The sequence below is a fragment of the Panthera uncia genome, chromosome B1 (assembly GCF_023721935.1).
Source record: "Panthera uncia isolate 11264 chromosome B1, Puncia_PCG_1.0, whole genome shotgun sequence".
NCBI lineage: Eukaryota > Metazoa > Chordata > Mammalia > Carnivora > Felidae > Panthera > Panthera uncia.
In genome coordinates, this window is record NC_064811.1 from 94,316,171 (window position 1) to 94,335,459 (window position 19,289).

Consider the following 19,289-nt stretch of genomic DNA (forward strand, 5'->3'; position numbering starts at 1 on the left):
GCGAACACCTCAGTGTTGATCAGTCTTGCATTATACACACAGCCCCAATCTTAAATGGGCTCACGACACTGCTCACCCTTCCCTCTACCCTTTATTAGATTTACTGTCTTTACATTTTCTTTTATTAATCTTTCCACAGTCCCTCTTCTCCCTCAGGTTCAGATGAATTTGTATCCTACTCCTTTCATAAAGTAGAAATAGATTTGACTTCCTTATGTACGTACCAGCCAACCTATCAGCCTTCTCTGCTTCTGTAGCCACATCCTGTTTGCATTGATAATTGTAAAAATGCCCAATATCTCAGCTCCCATCAGATGTAAGTTCTTCTCTACTTGCAGTTTGGATCCCATCCTGATTTTTCAAAGTTTCACTACAGCAATTACTTACCATCTTTCCCACATATTAATTTCTCTCCATATGTATCTCCAGCAGAATTAAAATACTTTTTGGTCTCTCCCCTCTAAAAAAATTTCTTAATACAGTGTCTACCTCTATTTACTGTTTTCTCTTTTTCTTTAATTACAAAGCTTCTCACCAGGTTTCCCCATTCTTTATATAACCCACTTCTGTTGGGTTCCAACCCTTCGTATTCTTCTGAAACTTTTTTCCAAGGTCACCGGTGACCTTCAGCTTATCAAATTCAAGGATCACTTTTGTCCTTATCTTCTTCAACCTCAGCCTCTCAACACATTTGACATAATTCCCTCTTTATTGAGATACTTTATGTTCTTAATTTTTCTCATTCTCCTTTCTATAAGGAGAAAAATTTAAAGTACCTATGCATGCCTAGGTCATGTGGTTGTTGTGAAGATGAAACGAACTGGTACCTGAACAGAGTTTAGACCGGTGCCTGGCAAAGAATACATCTCAGTAATTGAAAGCTAACATTGTCCTCTAAGATGTACTGTCTTGTCCCCCCTCCTATTTCAATGACCCTTCAGTTTTGTTTTTTGGCTATACCTCTGCTATCAGACCTCTAAAGGTTGGAGCTTCCCAAAACTGAAGTCCTGGGCCCTGTACTCTTTCCTATCATAGCTCTCTCCCCCTGTGATCCTCTGTGTGCCTTTGGTTATTACATACATGTTGATGTCCCAGATTTATACCCTCAGCCCTTACCTGCTTGTAGAGTTCCCAACTTAACTGCTTATGTGCTATCTTTGCTTTGAAGCCTAAGAGCACTTCAAATTTAAAATGTGACCGAATTTTTAGATTCCCCCAAGATGTTCCCATGTTGTATGTAATATTCATACATTCCCAGTTACTAAAACACCTTGACTGCAGTATTTTTCTTATTCTCCAATCAAACAGTTAAGTCCTATTGGCTCTACCCCCAGGAGTTCTCCTGAAACCTTTCATTTTTCCCCATCTTAGCCATTAAGACCTCTCACCTAGCCTAATGCATAAAGCTTTCCCTGAAAGACCTCTCACCTATTCTTGGCTTTCTAATATCTAGTTTCTACTCAAGATCCAGAGGCCTCTTCAAAAACATATATCCTCGTCATTCACTCCCCTGTCAAAACCCTCTGGCTTCCCACAAGTCTCACTGTGGCCCACCTGGTCCTACATGTTCTCATCATTATCTGAGCTTTCACACAGCTGTACCGCACTTTCCATTTCACTCACTGAGCTTCAGCCTTCAGGGCTTTTTATGTTCCTCAAACATGCTAAGCTCATTTGTCCCCTAAGTTCTTTGCACTGCTATTCCCTGTGTTGGAATTCCCCTTCAGATTTTCACGTGGATGCCCTTTTTTCTCACTCAGGCTTCTGTCCAAGTGCCTTCTGCTCAGAGAGATTTTCCTGATCACTCAATTTAAGCCACTCTTCTCCAATGGTTTACTATCTAAGCAGTCTTTCTTAATTTCTTCATGAGACTTAATATTATCTAAAATTATACCTTAGTTATGCAGGTATTTCTTCCTTATTTATGTTAATTTCTCACAATAAGAATGCATCTTCATGAGAGCTGATATCTTCAGTGCTGAGTCCCCTCGTACATACTTGTTAAATAAATATTGTTGAATAGGTAAAGGATTAAGAGGTGATATTTCTAATAAAGGGTGAGAACAACCAAAGGCAATCCAAATGTCCTCTCTGTTGGTGATGTTGTATCTTATAAATATCTTTTCCTTAAATATAAGTAAACAATGCATTCCTTAAAGCATAAACAATTCCCTCTAAACCCTACCCCTACATGAACTGGAACATCAGAACTGTTGGGTTGCAAGGAATATGGAATATCTATACTAAAGTTTCAAAGAAAGGTTTGTGAAATTTAGTGACTCAATTATCAATTAACTTATCTCAGGCTGCTCATTTTCTACATTCATGAATTGTTGATAATAATCTCTGCTTACAAAGGTAACTTGTGGAAACAAAATATTGTCCATGTTAAAATGCTTTGCCAATATGTTACTGTCATTAATATTACCTGTGGCATTTAGATTATTTACAGAAGCAGGGATTGATATGGAAAAATCCATTGTCTCTCTTCTCAGGATTACTCTCAGGATTATACATTTATTCATTCTTTCAACAAATACATACCGAGTACCTAATATATGCCAGGAAATGTGCTGGAAGATAGGCAATGAATTAAATACATACCAAACCCACCCTTTTCTGAATATCATACTACAGCAAAATTATATATCAGTATAACCAATGGCCAACATACCAGGAATATCATAATTTTGACTAGATACTACATATGGCAGTCTTGGAGTATAAAACTTCTTTTCCTCTTGGAAGGACTGAGTTGGTGATGAATATGAACTTAAACCTTCCATCCTGGTTATATTCAATGTATTCTCCAAAATGTAGAGATTATCTTTAAGCTGGGAAAGCTGCAAAAAAACATCATCTAGGCCCTAGAAAGCAAATTATAATTACTGAGTGGTTAAAGAAAGATAAAAAAATGTTCAACCAAAATATCAATTATCTCACATTATATCTTGAGAAAAAGATGCTCCAAAGCACAGCCAGGGAAAATATTTAATATCCAAAGTGATTTCTGATAACACATTATAAAGAAAAAAGCCTGTATTTAAGATAACTTATTTATTATTTAAATTGTTTATCAATTTTTCCTTCTTGATGTCTTTAGGTTTAAAATCTGCCAATCAGGTAAACCTCACCCTATGAACCTAAAACAAAGAAAAGAGATGATTGGATTGGATTTTCAAAATAAAATTATACATGTGGCATTGAAGTTTGCTCTTTAAAGGAATTCTACCATAAAACCTTTTGAAGCAAGTAATTTCATTATTATTTCTTGTAGGAATAAATTCAATAAATGAAAAGTATATGTTCAAATTATTTAAGGCAATAACACATTATAAGATTGTCAATTTTCTCCTTGGTCATCATAATGTTCACAGTGATATGAAGAGTTTGAATTGTGAAATAAAGTTGTAATTTCTCACATCAGTTTGGTATCTCATTGGTGAAAGAGGACAACTTACGCTCATTTTCTAATGAAAACTGGAGGGAAATAATATTCATATATATTATTATGTTATATTATATATATTCCACATATACATTATTATTACATATACACATATAATACAATATTATATACATCATATATTTATCTATAGTGCGTGAGAAATAAAACAAGTCATTTTTCTGACAGGAGCCATAGAGGTCTGATCACTAATGTGGAGTCACTGATATGATGAACAAATCTTTGGTGACATCTAGTGGTAAAATACAGATTTATTTATTCACTTTTTTTCAAAGCTTTAAGATGCCAGTATTGTATATAATCTTGAGATATGCTGAGATAAATTGGAGACTAAAACAAAATGGACAAATTTAGTAAACTTCTTTTCTTCAGGAAAAAACACCTTAAAATTGGTTAAGACTAAAGGGGAAGGCAGAAAGAGAATCTGCTTTTACTAAAAATTTTCATATTTGTGAGAAATTTGTGTAGAGAATAAAATTAAAAACAATTTTTTCACCAGCTTACATGATAAATATGTTTCTTTCTGCAATTATATTTAGCTTATGTGTATATGCTCCAATTCTGAGAAGTACCACATTTACTTGTTTTGATGAGGTGAATCCCAGTAATGTGAACTTGTAACAGAATTTAGATGGGAGATAACAGAGGACCTGTGTATATATTTTTTATGTTCTGTAATCTACCATTATGCATTGTATTTTATTACCATTGTTTTTGGGGGATTATGGAGTAAAGACGTACTTATGATTAGTGGCTGCAGATTATGTTGACCCAGTTTCCATTTTATATGTTATTTAAGCAAGCTAACTTTCCAAGCTATGAAGTCTTTTATTTTTACTAAGCTGTGAGGGACAACATTATCTATATATTTAAAGATTTGTTAAGTCTTTATTTTTGAGAGAAAGAGGCAAAGAACAAGTGGGGGAGGGGCAGAGAGAGAGAGGAAGACACAGAATTGGAAGCAGGCTCAAGGCTCTGGGCTGTCAGCTAAGAGCCCAATGTGGGGCTCAAATTCACCGACCGTGAGATCATGACCTGAGCTGAAGTTGGATGCTTAATTGAGCCACCCAGGTGCCCCTACATTATCTATATTTTTAACAAATGAACTCAGAGCTGGAGTCTGCATGTTTCAATAGCAGAAACGCTGTGCTGGAGAAAAAACCTATATTCAGGTGCATATCTACTAACAAAAATTGGGTTAAATTATTTAATATCTTTAAGCTTCAACCTTATTTTTAGAATGGAAATATTGATAAACTAATGAAATACATTAGATGAACTCCAAGCTTCTCCAATCTCAACTTCTTTGATTTTTGTGACTATCTATATACATTATTTACTCTTTGGAATAAAATTCTACCAATGAGTAGGGAAAAAAAAGTCCCAATTACACTTTAAAGGCTGTGTCCACATATTGCAAGTGGGATTGGAATTTTGTTAATTATTCTGTTAATTTAATTACTTTAGGCACTTAAATCCAAACTCAATTTTTCATAGCCTCATTTACCTACATTAATGTGCCTGTATTGATTAAATTAAATGTTTAGTCTGCACTAAACCATGTTGATTTAACCCTGTGAACTGACAGGAAAGTAATAAGAGAGTATAGAATAATGTAAATTACCATAGTATCTCAGGGAAAATATACATTTTCTTTATATGAGATCAGCTTTGTTGCATTAATCATAAACAATGAAATATTTGAAATACATGATCAAAATTTTTAAACACTTATTATTTTTATTAATTCATTTAAAAATCTGTACTGAGTGCCTACTAAGTGCCAAGTACACTTCATCGAGGAAGAGAATGGAGAACAGCGGATTCAAACCTTTATGGAGCATACAGTCAGCCTAGCTGGGAAAATTGGCATTGACAGAATTAGAACTGAATGGAGTCATGTAAGATCCTGTGGGAATTTACAATGACAAGAAACCCTAATGTCAAAACATTTAGAATGCATATTAAAAAGATATATTTTATCCACTATTTCTAGATGCCTTTCAAAGATTTTCAAGCTATTTTAGTCTGTGTTCTTGCAGGAACTAAAAGTGAGAGCTTTACTCAAAGACAGAATTAAAAGACATCGAAGGTATGATCAGTTGTAACGTGCGTCACAAGTAATAACTTACTTTTTAAAAAATGGAGCAAATTCAAAGTCATTCTCTAATAATGCTATTCTCACATTTGTCTTGATGTTATGGTGAATGGGAAGAAGTGTCTTAGTGGGGGCATCAGGAATTTTATAGGCTTGCATGAAGGCATTCTTAATGCCATCTGTCATGAACATCAAGGTTGAAGAAACCAAAGCCTTTACCTCTGCTTTTGAGTGTCTTCTGTAGTATTTAATTTTTCTCTGATTTGGTGTCATATATAATTCTTGGTCTTTGCTGTTTTCCAAGAGTGGGCAAGTTTTGTCTTTTTGCCCAAAAAATACAGATGTTAAAGCTGCAACTTGGCATCTTCACTCATGGGATTCAGATTCGACAGCTCTAGCTGAGGCCCTAATAGGCAGCCAGCCCTGCCTTGGTTATGCTATTCTGCAACACAATTTTACAAGTAAATAAATGGAAACTGAGAAAGGCTGAGAACTAACACAGTAGGAAAAATAAAGACAGAGCAAAACAAAGTAAAATAATACATAATTCTACAAATGCAAACATCCTTGTTTAAGGAAGTTTTTGTCTTTGTTACAGTACTAATGCTTTTATTAGTATAGTCATGGTTGTGTATGTATATTATTTTTCTGTTTCTTTTCACTTGGCTTGTGGAGTATACATTTTTCCCACGCTGCTAAGGATTTTATTTATCAGTTGTATTCTTATGAGATAGTCTATCAGTATGTATGTCATAGCTTACTTAATTTAATCATTGTTATATATATATATATATATATATACTTATGTAAATATATAAATTCATTTTGTTGTATATTTCCCATTGAAAATACTTTTAGGATTATCTTTGTGTTTGCTACTTCTGAATATTTTTATTATTTTACTAGGATAGAGCCCTTGAACTGAAATTCAACTGATCAATGGATACGAATATTTTATAGCTTTTGATAGGCATTAAGCTGCTTTCCAAAAACCTTCAATTGTTTACAATATCACTGGTTCTTTTTTTTAGGATCCTATGTATCATTATCAGGGATTAAGCTTATTTTTTCTTCTTTTGCTAGTTAGATAAGTAAAAAGTGAATTTAATTTTCATTTCTTAACTAAAAAAGATATTTTTATGTATTTTCTTATTTATTGTTAGTGTCTTAATTTTTTCTTCAAGATTTCCATAAATCTTGCATATTTTTGGCAAATATATTTCGTACTGTATTATTTGTCTTTAATGTTTGTGGATAATACTTAAATTTTTTCTTAATCTGTCACTTTATGAGTTCTCCCCTTGTTTTTAGCCTTAACAAGTCAATTCTCTCCCCTGCAGAGTGTTGATAAATCTTTAGCTCAAATTTCTTTTCATTGTGTATTGTTTTACTATTGGTATTTTAAGTTTCAGCCAATATAAATTAACTTGAGTGTTTGAAATGAGATGATTGCCTGAACTAGTTTTCTTGTCAGTTAATAAATACTTATTCCGGTTTTCTTCACTGTATGTTTTTTTTGCTCTGATTTGGTTGTGCTTTCTTCATGAGGTGAAGTTTTTAAGTTTATCAGGACCAGTATTTGTGTTTTGTAAAGGGCTTCTTCCTCTTCTTGCTCAGTACTCTTAAATCACTGACCTTGATGAATGTTTGTTGAATATTTGGCTATAATTTTTAATATGTTTTTGTCTTCTAATCAGGTAATATGCTTAGATCTTCTGATTCAGGATGAGGTGTTTATTCACATTTTGTTCCTTTGCTCATTTCAATGCAATTGTGTTTAAACGTCTCCTAAATATGTCTGATCTCAGATGCATCATATGGTAACTTCTGAAAACCTAGCTTCATTCTTTCTATGTAGCACTTTTTCCAAAAAAGGCTACATAGCTTCCTGTTTGTGAGTCACTTCACATTTGATCAATTAGCAACAAGATACTGACTGAGAAACAAGAAAGAGTTTCAACAAAACGGCAGGAACAGATGACAAATCTGGAAAAGAAAGCCTTCTTTTTTTTTTTTTTTTTTTTTTTTTTAATGTAGCCCACTGACCCTTTTTTTCTGGAATGAAATAGGGATGCTTTCAAAGATGCACTGATGCTATTGCACGGAATTATTCCGTACTGTTTGTGGATGGATACAAGCTAGCCATTCAGTGGAGCAATTCTGCTGTTGTCTTAAACACAAAGGAACAATTCAAGGATAACTGACCTTGATACCCTAGTATCATGTCCTGAACATAAATTTGGTATTTGCAGGCCTAGTCTGAAGCATGCATTTGAAAAGTAAAGCAGAAAAGCCATGTAAATATAAACTCAGTTATTAATACTCCTCGTATCATTAAACATAGTCTATTTGAAAACATTCCCAGGATATAAGTAGTGATTTATTTGTTTGGGGTGTAGGTATGGAAAGTCCTCCTCCTTCTCACTAAACAACCTCATTTGAGTTCTTCATGTTCAGTAAATTCTAAGCACTGGGGAATACATTTTCCTTCCTATAACTCAATGTGGTTTGCATTAGCCCTTAATAAATATATTATGATATGCTATATACCTCCGTTTGCAGTTTCAGAAATCATTGTGTAGCTTCCTGCCAACCACCTCCAAAATGAACAAATAGGCTATTGCACTCAAGGTGAGTAACTGTGTATCTTTTAAAATTGAATTATTATCCTTTTAAAAAATTAATCATCCTCACTTGTGCACCAACCTAGACAGAGTACTGACCTCCTCTAAGCTGTTGTGAAGGTTATTCAAAGCGATGGTGACATTTTCAAGTCGTTTTTTGAATGCATTCATTTTTGAACCAACAGGATTCTGTAGCTGCTGAAAAAGAAGCATCACACAGGGATTACACCAGGCAAAAACAATGAGATCATTAGTTGGATTGCAGGTAAATGTACTCAGTTTGATTTTTGAGTCTCTTGGTAAAGTATCAAGTTCTTTTTTTTTTTTTTTTTTTTTTTTTTTTATTTTAGCAAGTGATATTTTAGCAGTACAATACTGACATCCAATGGAGAGACAAATAAATTTTACTGTATTTTTTTGGAGAGGTCAAAAAGAGTCATTTTTGCTATTTCTAAGGAATTGATTGTCCACATTGAAGAATTCATTTGATTTTAACTCATGTAAATTCATATCTCTGTATCATCCTTCTAAAAACAGTGTTACAATTAACAACATAGTTGTATGCACATGTTAAAAATTTCCTGGTGTAATCTCTTTTTGTTGTGGCTGATTACTGGAAGCTTACTACAGGCAAATACTTGTTTCTTAGTTCATCAGGCTATCATTACTAAGTAAATATATATCACTTGTCATGCATAATTATATTTATGACATTAAAAGGAAACTATATATGATATGTTGTTCATCGTAAAGAGAACTTGTTATTTCCCCCATAATTTGGTAAGGCTGGGCTGAATCAATGTTTGGTTGCTTTTCTAATATTACATGATCAGATGTGTTTTAGCAATTTAAAAAATATAAAAGAGCCATTAGTGCTGGTGTGTTAAATCATGCCCTGTGTAAGTGAATGTTTCTAGAAAGCCACTGATGTCAATGGAAATTGTAGTTTTCCTGTCAGCAGATAGCAGTGTGGATGTTGCCCAACAGGAATGGGTGGATTCTGATTCAAATTCACATAAGGTTGACAGTTTAGGCTGAGAGCTCAGGAATGACATTGAAAAAAAAAATTGAAGAGAGCCATGATGAACATCTTTATGTGTGTGCATGTGTTTTCTTTTTCAGCATACCTCCTCACTCTTTTGATAATGGACCTTCCCTTTATTGTGGCGTTCCATTATAGTTTGGTGGGAAAATCCTTCCCCCGAGTGACAGAGATGTATGTGCCTGTGAGCCAGGCTTGGCAGTCTGAGTAAACCATCTCCTGCCAGCAGTGATTAGCTCAGGGATGAGCACAAGAAGGAGCTATTTTTCCAGACTTCCGGGATTGCCAACCCTGTAGGATAGGAGATTTAAAGACCTTGACTCTGTATCACTGGGTCTTGTTGTACCTGAAACCAGTTACTGTTTTTTTTTTCTTTTAGTTACATGAGTTAATCCATCCATTTGCATACCTAAGTTAGTTTAATATAGGCTTATTTATCTTTGCTTCTAACAAAAGAATGCAGTGAACCATATATATTGATGAGAATTTTGAAATAAATCTAAATTCTTCTTTATAATTATGGATTAACTCTACCAGAACATATCTATCATCTCACGGAGACTTCCCTTTGAAGAAAACATGAAATTCGCTCTCTATTATCCATGCAGAAGAAAAATGGTATTAATAAAAAGTCAAAAAGTGCTGAATTGTGAGGACATTTGGGTGGAATTTACTAATTTTCTTACTAATCAATTCAGTCATCTTAAGCAAATCACTTCTTATATTTTTGTTTTACTTATATGCTTTATGAAGGAGCTGACTGCCATAACGTACATCTAACTCATACTGGATACCTATCTTGGCTGCTATTCAGACAATATCCATTGATGTCTGATAGTAGAATTGGCTTCTACACAAAGCCAATTGAGAAAAACACAAGAAGAAAACAAAGAAAAAAGAAAACACAAAATCAAACACAAAATATATGTATGAGATTGTAATGCCCTGGGTAATCTGTTTGAGTATTCTTTTTTTATAAACATCTCGACCAAAGAGTTTATTTCTTTTTTCTTATTTTTACCTTTTACCTTTCATACAATATTGTGGGTGCTGTGGAGTTTAGTGATGTGAATTTTCCCCCTTTTCCTTGTAAATTCTATTGCGGAAAGTTTAATGAAAAATAGAGCAAGACAGTGGAGGGGCACCTGGGTGGCTCAGGCCAGCTGAGCCATCCAGGCCAGGCTGGATGCAAAAGCATCCCACCTTTGATTTTGGCTCAGGTCATGATCTCATGGTTCCTGAGATGGAGCCCTGTGATGGGCTAAGATCATGTGCTAAGAGCACAGAGCCTGCTTGGGATTCTCTTTCCCTCTGTCTGCTTCTCCCCTGCTCTCTCTCTCTCTCTCTCAAAATAAATAAATTAATTAAAAAACAAACAAACAAAACAAAAACAAGACAGTGGAAAGGTGTAAGGGGAGCATGTATTTTTTTTTAATGTTTATTTATTTTTGAGAGAGAGACAGATGGAGTGCGAGCTGGGGAGGGGCAGAGAGACAGGGAGACACAGAATCCAAAGCAGGCTCCAGGCTCTGAGCTGTCAGCACAGAGCCCGATGTGGGGCTCAAACCACGAACCGTGAGATCATGACCTGAGCCCAAATCAAGAGCTTGGACGCTTAACCTACTCAGCCACCCAGGCGCCCCAGGGAGCATGTATTCATTAGTGTGGAAAGTAAGATTAATGGTATTTTCCCATTTGTGTATTCAACTAAATTCAACACAGACTTCTTGAATCCCTATTGTGCTAGACATTTTGCAAAAGTATTTTTCCACTGTTTTGAAAGAAAAAAAAAGATACTGATGCTGGGTTATTTGTTCCTGTTCATCAGACAGGAACTGATGAAAGGCATTGAGTGGTTTTAAGCATAATTTTAGTAAGCACATCCTCCTGTCCCCATATTGGGCCTCTGTACACACATTTGAGTTGAGCAAGACATGGCTAGAACAGAGAAAATGCTAAGAGGAACAAGATGCTTTCAGGTTGCCTTTGAGATTCACGCTACTTGAAAACCCCTGAAAACTCTCAGCATTTGAGGGAGAGCTTCTCCTTTCTCCACCACACTTACTTTATCTCTTCAACATCTCAGGAAACTAGACATTTCTGGCTAGTATCTGCCCTCAACAAAGATTTAGGCAGTGGAAAAACTTCTAACCAGATTAGTGAGTTAATGAGAAAAAAATGAAAATTGGAAGTGTTCACTCGGAATCTGATTAAATGTAAAAATGTGTATGTTTACTTTCCCAATTAGTCACACATAATTCTATAGGAGAGCCTTACATGGTGGATATATCCAGGAAGGAGATAGAGAGATAAGGAGCCATGCTATCCATACTTGAACTTGGTAAGTAACATGTTGAAGCTCAGATACAAATCCACACAAGAGTGACTTAATTTTCTCAGCATTAACATACCAATACCAGTCACCAGATACTTAGCTAGTCTCTGACTGGGCCCTACATGGTAATTGAGCTGAAATAATAAAATAGGGCTAAATAGTGTATTGGAGGGTGGGAAAGGCAATTCTTTTATGACTGTTGACATGTTTTTCATATTGTTTTGCTTTTGTCACTATGTGATAAAACTCTGAACATTAGTCCATCCTATTTTTTAAATTATTTTTTTAATGTTTATTCTTGAGAGAAAGAGCGAGAGCAAGTGGAGTAGGGGCAGAGATAGAGGATCTGAAGTGGGCTCTGCACTGATAGCGGACAGCCTGACATGGGGCTTGAACCCGTGAACTGTGAGATCATGACCTGGACTGAAGTCAGACAACTGAGCCACCCAGGCACCCCATCCTAGTTTTCAAAAGGGAGCTCTTTATTTCACTCGAATGATGAATCCATTAAGATTTGGCTCTGCAATGTGTGCTATTTTCTTTCTTAATACGAATACAAATATCTCAGGCCAATATTCTGTAGGAACTGCAAGCTGTATTCGTGCACTGCTATTCTAGGACTAGCCGTTATTACACTTGGTACTTCTTTGTCACCAAACATTTCCATAGTAACCTAGGACTATGCCTTTAAGTAATGTTTTCTCACTCTTAAATTTGTAGACAGAGATTATTAAAGATTACACTGCACTGATTAACATCAAATGGTTAACAATGTAGAAAGATTTACGTTGTAATGCTGCTAAGAGAATCAAGAGATGCTTAATTCTAAGAGAGTCAGTAGGAATGGGTTATTGATGCACCAGATAATGCCTTTTAGAGGAAGGAAATAGAGACATGTTCTGGTCACTCTTTCTTCCCCCACTTTAATATACCCCATAAATATTTTATATCTCTAAATGAATATTCCTCTGCCACAGACATTTGAGCGATAAGCTTCCTTAACAATGATAAGTATATCTTATATATGAAAATTAATTAATGTTATTACCAGGATATAATAGTAGTCTTAATAGAAACTATCTTGAACAACTATCTATTTCCTGGCAGAAAAAAAGGAGCTGCAAATAAATATTCTAAAATGGATTAAAATAAGTAAAACATTTGGCTTATTTACTACATATAGAAACTCGTCTTATGCTCTGTGTGGTTTATTGGAATTTTTATATGGTTTAAGGGACAGTGGGTAGTACCAGATAAACATATTCCAAACTAAAAGCTTTCAGTCATGCCCTATGAATTGTGAATGCTTGCTTGTCCAGTCGTTGCTGTATAAGGGTACATCCGAATTGCTGTCTGATGATACTCTTAGTCTTACCCAGGGTATTACCCGGCTCACCTTGGAGAAAAGGAGAACAGTCTCTCTAGTGAAGCACACGCCCTTTTCAGGATTCTTAATTTTTACAAGAGGATGTCTGCTTCCTCCCAGCACAATTGCCTACTGAAGCATACAGCACTGCACTTAACTCCCACGGTAAAGCAAATGTACTCAAGGTCTTTTCCAAGAGTATAATTGACCTGACTGTCTTTCAATAGGATTCAAAAGCTTGGCTGAGATAAATAATAGTCATAAAGGACTGCATAAAGATTATATTATCCATCCACTCATCTAGATATGTATTTTTCAAACACTTTTTTTTAGTAGCAGACTACTTTTACGAAATGGGATTTTACATGCAGCCTGACAAATAAAATGGATTAAAAGAAGAGTCTACCCCATGGGAGTCTCCTTTGACCAAGGTGAAACTGTGATATCTTCCAAGAAACTCATAGCTCTGCAATGGAAAAATTTGAAAGCCATTGCTGTAATCAGGCTTGCAAGCTGGAATGTCCTTAGAGACCCTCTTAGGTAAATGTAAATGACTCTGTGTCTAAGATACTTAGCAAGTAGTGACGAATATGTTCTTAATGTGTGTGTGTGTGTGTGTGTGTGTGTATAACTGACAAGACTATAATCTAGGACTGTTATTCAATCTCTCTGGGGTAATGCTCCCATTTTAAAAACAGGAATATTATTACCTAACAAATAAGTCTGTTGGATAATTAAATGAGATCATGCATATGAAATACTTATCAGAGTGCCTGGCACATAATGAGCACTCAATAGCTGTTACATAGTAGTACTTATTTTATAGCTAGAAGAATATATGCCAAGAGGAGAGCTAATGAAAATCATCAATTATGTGTTGGGAATTGATAGCTTTATTTTTCACTTTATAACTCCATTCTTTATTTGCTGAGCTATTGTGAAGTAAATTACATACATCATTACATTTCATCTCTAAGTACTTCTAATGTACATCCCTACAAAAATAACACACCCACATACCCAGGATAACATTACCATATCTGAAAATAAAAATTTCCCAATGCCATCCGATACTCAGTCCACTGTCAAATTTTGCTATTTGTCCCCTAATAGTCTTTTACAGTATGTTTGTTCAATAAACAATTTTAAATGGGAAAGAATTTACCAGGTTGCTTACTATACAATCTAAACATTGTTTGGCTATTTTTAAGCAATTAATTTTACACAAGTTGGCTAGTGGAACAGGACAAATGTTAGGCAAATGGGAAGGGCAAGGACAAGACCTGGCTTGAACAGTCTGTTACATCTGAGCGGACAGCCAGTGCATGCTGTTTATGGCAATTGGTATTTTTGCAGTTGGAATCCAATGTCACAGGATAGAGTCACGCTATTCACGCTATTCATTTCAGCAAGCAATATGGCAATGACCAATAATACAAACCTGAGAATTGGTAGTATAGAACAGAGAATTCACTACTGTTTCCACAGAAAGAAACTGGTCTGATAAATTATGCAAATAATTATGCAGTTGGATGATTTTGCCTTTTATTTCATGAAGTTCCAGTGTAGTGGATACGTTCAGTTTGTGAACACATTCAAACAAACAGGATACTTCCTATGAGGTTAAAAACAGAGGAGCACAGAAGGCAAAGAAATTACTTTAAAACAAAATTACTTTTTAAAAAGTTAGTTTACTAATATTTTCTGTGTAAGTGATTGAATTACAATTAAACTGAAAAAATTAAGTATCAGGAAGATACATCGATGCAAAGGAATGAAACTTGAATCAAGTCAACAGAGTTCAAAATTTAGATGCTCTGTGAGAAAACTGGTACAGCAAAGGGTTAGTTTTTGCTTTTCAAATGTGAGTGCCAGTTACATTGATTTTTTAGCTGTTGACATATATTTCCACAATTATGTACTTTGTGACATAATTGTGTGACATAATTCTTTGTCAATCAAGAATGAAACTGAGCATTTGTTTTTATTCCAGCCTGAAGTTTTCCAAACATACATGCTAAGTCAATCATTTGGAATGAATTCCCGCCAAATTTCTGATCTTTGAAGTCAAGGGTAAATGTATTAGTTACCTCTTTCCCTCTCCTATCTCCCAGTCTCACACACACACACACACATACACACACACAGGCACATACACGCAGTCATACTCACACGGTCCTTGCATAATATTTTTTAGAAGTAACTTGACAACTTCAAGAATCATCAGTATGATTTACGTTATCACATGAAGCAATCAATTGTAAACAGTTTGGGAAGCTGAAATTAAGTCAGATATTTTAACCATTGCTTTCTAGTGTCCTTCTTTGTCTTCACTGCTCCATGTTTTCTCATTCTAAACATTCTTTCTGAGTAATTGTATTCATTATGTCTCAACTACGTTAGGTTTTCTTACTCAAAGCATATTAGTTCAAGAAATATAATGGAGTGCTTACTATATATTAGGTGCTTTTCTAGGCACTAGGGATACAATAGTAAAAAAGACACACAAATATTTCTTTTTTTCAGTTTATTTATTTATTTTGAAAGAGAGAGAGAGCATGAGCAGAGGAGGGGAAGAGAGAGAGGGAGAGAGAGAATCCCAAGCAGGTTCCATGCTGACAGCAAGGACCCTGACACAGGCTCGATCATATGAACTGTGAGATCATGACCTGAGCCAAAATCAAGAGTTGGACACGTAAGCAACTGAGTCACCCAGGCGCCCCAACACGCAAACATTTCTATCCTTTTGGAGCTTGTATTACAGAGGGAGAAGAGAGAAAATAATCAAAATAAACAAGGGAAATATATAATATGCAATGGAGAAAAATAAAGTCAAGAAGAAAGAAAGGGAAAGTGGAGAGAAGTCACAATTATAAATAGGGTAGATGGTAAGAGGCTCTTCTCATGCCAAGTGTCCTGTTATGGGGCTATATTTACTAGAGGAAGGGAAAGGTTTTTAGTTTTTCAAGATTTTATATTTTTAGAACAGTTTTAGGTTTACACAAAATTAAGAGGAAGGTATAGAAATTTCCCATGTACCACCTACTGCACACAGCTTCTAGAGACTGCTCTAATCTCTTGGCTCATGGCCCTCTTTTATCTTTAAAGCCAGCAATGTCTGTGTCTTTTTCAAGACACTATCTCTCTGGTTCTGACTTTTCTATCTCCCTCTTCACCTTGTAAGTACCCTTGCGATTACATTGGGCCCATCTAGATAATCCAGAATAATTTCCATATGTAAGCTTGGTTCTTTAGTAGGCTTAGTTCCAACTGGAACCTTAATTCCCCCTCACATGTAGCATAGCAGAGATTAAGGCACTGATTTCTTTGGGGACCATTATTCTGCCTATCGCAGTGTATTAAAAGTAGTGAGCAGGAATAATAGAGGGAGATGAGAGGAAACATATATAAAGAAAGAGGTCGTTGGAAAGTGGGCAGCTTGAAATTGTTATTTGGTAATTAGAAGTTCTAGAGGGTGACGATGGGAATGAGCGACCATTAGAGGAAAAGAGTACTTTAAAGATCTGAGAGACTACAGTATTGAAATGATCACTTCTCAAAGGTTATTCAAATGCCTCTGACATTATGACATAACCAACTTGAGAGAGAGCTTTAGGGATGAATGAGATTAACTAGTTAATCAGTGAGGAGGAGTGACCCACTATGGTAGATTTTATTATTGTTTAGTAAATATTAGGCTTGGCTTGGCTTTGGCCAACGGAATGTGGAGATAAGAGAAAGTGGGCTAGTTCTGAGCAAAGACTTTAAGAGGCATTACAAGTCTGAGGAAAATCAAACTCAGTTTAGACCTCTCACGGGAATCAAGATTTATAGAGAAGACCAGTATTTTTATTAGAGCAAGGAGGTGAAAGGAAAATTTAGAGAAGAAGGTGAAGATATAGGGGAATTTGCTAATGATTGTCCATAGCACAGTTCCACAGCATGGTGGTAAGATTTCTTCTTTGACTTATTTCTTATTTTCAGGTCTTTATTTCCCACTGTCTAGTGTGCACTTCAGTATGATGAGCCTAGGCATCTCAAGCTCAAATTAGCTGAGACCGAATTAGTTATTTCCCTCATAAATCTGCTTCTCTTCCTAGAACGTCTTTCGTTTCTCCCAACCTGGAGACCTGAGACATCTTTGATTCCCCTCTCTTTTGCTTCTCACAGTCAGTGGATGCCCAGGTTCTGTCCATTATACTTTCAAGGTATTTCCCAAATGTGTTCCCCTTTTCTGTCCTCATAACTGCTGACCTAGTACATACCCTCTTTTTATTACTTACATGAGATATTAAAAGAATTTTTGAAAATGTCTTTATGTCTTCAGTCTCATCTCCAATTAGCTAACTTATCTAGTGAGAGAATATGAATTCTGGACTCAAATATTTCTCAGTTTGCATACTGGCTTTGAGACTTACGGTGGGACAAGAGGAAAGATAATGAAAGTTTTATGATTTTAAACTTTCCTCATGTGTCAAAATGGGACACAATAAAATTACCTACTTTACAAGGTTGTTCCTAGAGTTAAATGAAATAACACCTAGGTAATTGATAGTGCTAAATGAAGCCCAATTAATGTAAGTTTCCTTCTTCATCTTATATTTCTAGAATAATCTTTCTATAATGCAAATGCGATTGTATTATTCTGTGAAAAAAATATCTCAAATAGATTCTTCCTGAGTACAGAATGGAAAAGAAATTTCTAGCATGGCATAAAAGGGGTTCAATTATCTGGTCCTCTGACATATTTTTCTTTTTCATCCTTGGCCACAGCTGGTGGCCCTAGATTATAAAAATTCCACTGGCATTAAACCAACATGGTTCAATTTCTAAGTAGTGGAGCATCCTGGAAATGGGCTAAGGCGGGAACTGCTAGTTGCTCACCAAAAATCCATTTTCTTTCTCATTGTAGCGAAACTTACAGCTGTAATCACTGTGTTATCTCGCTCCTTATATTCTTTATGTTTCAGTGTTTTGCACTGTGATGAGGTCAGCTCTGAGTGCTGGGTAGCATAATTTATATAGAAATGATATATACCATTTCCATGCCTGGCCCGTAAAGTCTTACATAATCCTCCGGGCTCACAGTCTCTCCCTTCCCCTGTAGGCCAGATGTAGAGAGTACAGTGGGAGACTTCGAGCCTCTAAGGTATGGCAGAGACTTGAGATGGCCGAAGTTTGGATCCAGGAATGATTACATGAAGCAGTGTTCCTCCTCAGCCTACACTGGATGTAGTATAAACAAAAAAAGAAGCTTTTGGGGATGTGATCATCCATTGATGTTTTATTGTTGATTCTAATAACTGTTAGTCTACCAGACCAACACAAATTTTGAATGGGTGGGGGAGGGCATGCTGCTATAATAAAACCTAAAGTATGGGTCAGTGGTTCAGCGGTTGGGAAATGAGCCACAGAGGAGCAGATGTAACAGGATGACAGTTGACATTCATCCTTTATTATGGCAAAACTTTTGGTAAGAATGTGACTTATGATAACTAGAAAGGGGGACTTCAAATCTACCAATACTATCTCTATGAAAAGAGGTTGATAAACAAAGCATTACATATGAGTATTGGTTGCTGTTGGATGAGGTTGGTTAGGCATTTCAAGAAAAAGAACTCAGAAAATTGTAGGCCTGTTTGTTAGCAAAAAAGCAAGAGGAGGAATTTGGAGGCCTAAGGTGGAAAGGCCAATTGATTCTGAACTCCAAATGGTAATAGACATAAAAGATGAGATTGAAAAAAGGCTTTGAGTGCTGAAAACCCAGTGAGACTTTTCAGTTGAAGTGAGTACTCAGTCCTATAGACAAATAAATTAAATGTATCTTCCCACTCAGGCCTATTTTTCCACCTGGTACCAAGTTACCTCCTTAAGTTGAGAGGTAGGATTTAAGAGTGAGCAAACACAGAAATAAAACGAGGTGTAGAAAAGTACTCTGAGTGTGGTTACTGGCATAGGAAAGTAACTAGATGCAAATCAATCAGAAGTCTACCATTAAGTTCTTGAAGGACTGGCATTGTTAATAAAAAAAAAAAAACCTTTGAATGTTCAAACTATTAAACAAATTTCAGGCCACCAAGCCAACTACAACAGGAAATGAACTGTGAAAGCTGGGCACCCCCAAATGATGGCCTTTTTTTCCAGTGGAAAATGATGGAAAATGAAGAACCTTTTAATTGTGTGAGCCAGACTACATGAAGAACAATGGAAAATGAAGGGTTCCTTCAAGAAGGTAGAAATAGAGCTGGATTTAGGAACCTCTACCAAATACCAGGCAAAGAACCTTTATTCACCATGTTGGTCCAACAGGGTTTCAGGATTTCTGCAGGCAAATGACTGTTCTTATTCTTCTTCTCTT